This window comes from Oncorhynchus nerka, linkage group LG4 (genome assembly GCF_034236695.1).
Source record: "Oncorhynchus nerka isolate Pitt River linkage group LG4, Oner_Uvic_2.0, whole genome shotgun sequence".
Classification (NCBI taxonomy): Eukaryota; Metazoa; Chordata; class Actinopteri; order Salmoniformes; family Salmonidae; genus Oncorhynchus; species Oncorhynchus nerka.
The window spans coordinates 857,608-861,547 of record NC_088399.1 but is presented as its reverse complement, the minus strand read 5'-3'; positions in this window follow the sequence as shown (position 1 = coordinate 861,547).

The window sequence follows — 3,940 nt, the reverse complement described above, 5'->3', positions numbered from 1 at the left end:
TAATAATGTATTGTATTGTAGATATGTAGTGGTAGAGTAGTGGTGTAATAATGTATTGTATTGTAGATATGTAGTGGTGTAATAATGTGTTGTATTGTAGATATGTAGTGGTGTTATAATGTATTGTATTGTAGATATGTAGTGGTAGAGTAGTGGTGTAATAATGTGTTGTATTGTAGATATGTAGTGGTGTAATAATGTGTTGTATTGTAGATATGTAGTGGTAGAGTAGTGGTGTAATAATGTATTGTATTGTAGATATGTAGTGGTAGAGTAGTGGTGTAATAATGTGTTGTATTGTAGATATGTAGTGGTAGAGTAGTGGTGTAATAATGTATTGTAGATATGTAGTGGTGTTATAATGTATTGTATTGTAGATATGTAGTGGTGTAATAATGTATTGTAGATATGTAGTGGTGTTATAATGTATTGTATTGTAGATATGTAGTGGTGTAATAATGTATTGTATTGTAGATATGTAGTGGTAGAGTAGTGGTGTAATAATGTATTGTATTGTAGATATGTAGTGGTAGAGTAGTGGTGTAATAATGTGTTGTATTGTAGATATGTAGTGGTGTTATAATGTATTGTATTGTAGATATGTAGTGGTAGAGTAGTGGTGTAATAATGTATTGTATTGTAGATATGTAGTGGTGTTATAATGTGTTGTATTGTAGATATGTAGTGGTGTAATAATGTGTTGTATTGTAGATATGTAGTGGTAGAGTAGTGGTGTAATAATGTATTGTATTGTAGATATGTAGTGGTAGAGTAGTGGTGTAATAATGTGTTGTATTGTAGATATGTAGTGGTGTAATAATGTATTGTATTGTAGGTATGTAGTGGTGTTATAATGTGTTGTATTGTAGATATGTAGTGGTAGAGTAGTGGTGTAATAATGTGTTGTATTGTAGATATGTAGTGGTGTAATAATGTATTGTATTGTAGATATGTAGTGGTAGAGTAGTGGTGTTATAATGTGTTGTATTGTAGATATGTAGTGGTGTAATAATGTATTGTATTGTAGATATGTAGTGGTAGAGTAGTGGTGTTATAATGTGTTGTATTGTAGATATGTAGTGGTGTAATAATGTATTGTATTGTAGATATGTAGTGGTAGAGTAGTGGTGTTATAATGTGTTGTATTGTAGATATGTAGTGGTGTAATAATGTATTGTATTGTAGATATGTAGTGGTAGAGTAGTGGTGTTATAATGTATTGTATTGTAGATATGTAGTGGTGTAATAATGTATTGTATTGTAGATATGTAGTGGTAGAGTAGTGGTGTAATAATGTGTTGTATTGTAGATATGTAGTGGTGTTATAATGTATTGTATTGTAGATATGTAGTGGTGTAATAATGTGTTGTATTGTAGATATGTAGTGGTAGAGTAGTGGTGTAATAATGTATTGTATTGTAGATATGTAGTGGTAGAGTAGTGGTGTTATAATGTATTGTATTGTAGATATGTAGTGGTAGAGTAGTGGTGTAATAATGTGTTGTATTGTAGATATGTAGTGGTAGAGTAGTGGTGTAATAATGTGTTGTATTGTAGATATGTAGTGGTAGAGTAGTGGTGTAATAATGTGTTGTATTGTAGATATGTAGTGGTAGAGTAGTGGTGTAATAATGTGTTGTATTGTAGATATGTAGTGGGGTAATAATGTGTTGTATTGTAGATATGTAGTGGTAGAGTAGTGGTGTAATAATGTGTTGTATTGTAGATATGTAGTGGTAGAGTAGTGGTGTAATAATGTATTGTATTGTAGATATGTAGTGGTGTAATAATGTATTGTATTGTAGATATGTAGTGGTGTAATAATGTATTGTATTGTAGATATGTAGTGGTGTTATAATGTGTTGTATTGTAGATATGTAGTGGTAGAGTAGTGGTGTAATAATGTGTTGTATTGTAGATATGTAGTGGTGTTATAATGTGTTGTATTGTAGATATGTAGTGGTAGAGTAGTGGTGTTATAATGTGTTGTATTGTAGATATGTAGTGGTGTTATAATGTGTTGTATTGTAGATATGTAGTGGTAGAGTAGTGGTGTAATAATGTGTTGTATTGTAGATATGTAGTGGTAGAGTAGTGGTGTAATAATGTGTTGTATTGTAGATATGTAGTGGTGTAATAATGTATTGTATTGTAGATATGTAGTGGTAGAGTAGTGGTGTAATAATGTGTTGTATTGTAGATATGTAGTGGTAGAGTAGTGGTGTAATAATGTGTTGTATTGTAGATATGTAGTGGTGTTATAATGTATTGTATTGTAGATATGTAGTGGTGTTATAATGTGTTGTATTGTAGATATGTAGTGGTGTAATAATGTATTGTATTGTAGATATGTAGTGGTAGAGTAGTGGTGTAATAATGTGTTGTATTGTAGATATGTAGTGGTAGAGTAGTGGTGTAATAATGTATTGTATTGTAGATATGTAGTGGTGTAATAATGTATTGTATTGTAGATATGTAGTGGTAGAGTAGTGGTGTAATAATGTATTGTATTGTAGATATGTAGTGGTAGAGTAGTGGTGTAATAATGTGTTGTATTGTAGATATGTAGTGGTAGAGTAGTGGTGTTATAATGTATTGTATTGTAGATATGTAGTGGTAGAGTAGTGGTGTAATAATGTGTTGTATTGTAGATATGTAGTGGTAGAGTAGTGGTGTAATAATGTATTGTATTGTAGATATGTAGTGGTAGAGTAGTGGTGTAATAATGTGTTGTATTGTAGATATGTAGTGGTGTAATAATGTGTTGTATTGTAGATATATAGTGGTGTAATAATGTATTGTATTGTAGATATGTAGTGGTAGAGTAGTGGTGTAATAATGTATTGTATTGTAGATATGTAGTGGTAGAGTAGTGGTGTAATAATGTGTTGTATTGTAGATATGTAGTGGTAGAGTAGTGGTGTTATAATGTATTGTATTGTAGATATGTAGTGGTAGAGTAGTGGTGTAATAATGTGTTGTATTGTAGATATGTAGTGGTGTAATAATGTATTGTATTGTAGATATGTAGTGGTAGAGTAGTGGTGTAATAATGTATTGTATTGTAGATATGTAGTGGTGTTATAATGTGTTGTATTGTAGATATGTAGTGGTAGAGTAGTGGTGTAATAATGTGTTGTATTGTAGATATGTAGTGGTAGAGTAGTGGTGTAATAATGTGTTGTATTGTAGATATGTAGTGGTAGAGTAGTGGTGTTATAATGTGTTGTATTGTAGATATGTAGTGGTAGAGTAGTGGTGTTATAATGTATTGTATTGTAGATATGTAGTGGTAGAGTAGTGGTGTTATAATGTATTGTATTGTAGATATGTAGTGGTAGAGTAGTGGTGTAATAATGTGTTGTATTGTAGATATGTAGTGGTAGAGTAGTGGTGTAATAATGTGTTGTATTGTAGATATGTAGTGGTAGAGTAGTGGTGTAATAATGTATTGTATTGTAGATATGTAGTGGTAGAGTAGTGGTGTTATAATGTGTTGTATTGTAGATATGTAGTGGTAGAGTAGTGGTGTAATAATGTGTTGTATTGTAGATATGTAGTGGTGTAATAATGTATTGTATTGTAGATATGTAGTGGTAGAGTAGTGGTGTTATAATGTGTTGTATTGTAGATATGTAGTGGTAGAGTAGTGGTGTTATAATGTGTTGTATTGTAGATATGTAGTGGTAGAGTAGTGGTGTTATAATGTGTTGTAGATATGTAGTGGTAGAGTAGTGGTGTAATAATGTGTTGTATTGTAGATATGTAGTGGTAGAGTAGTGGTGTTATAATGTGTTGTAGATATGTAGTGGTAGAGTAGTGGTGTAATAATGTATTGTATTGTAGATATGTAGTGGTGTAATAATGTATTGTATTGTAGATATGTAGTGGTAGAGTAGTGGTGTTATAATGTGTTGTATTGTAGATATGTAGTGGTAGA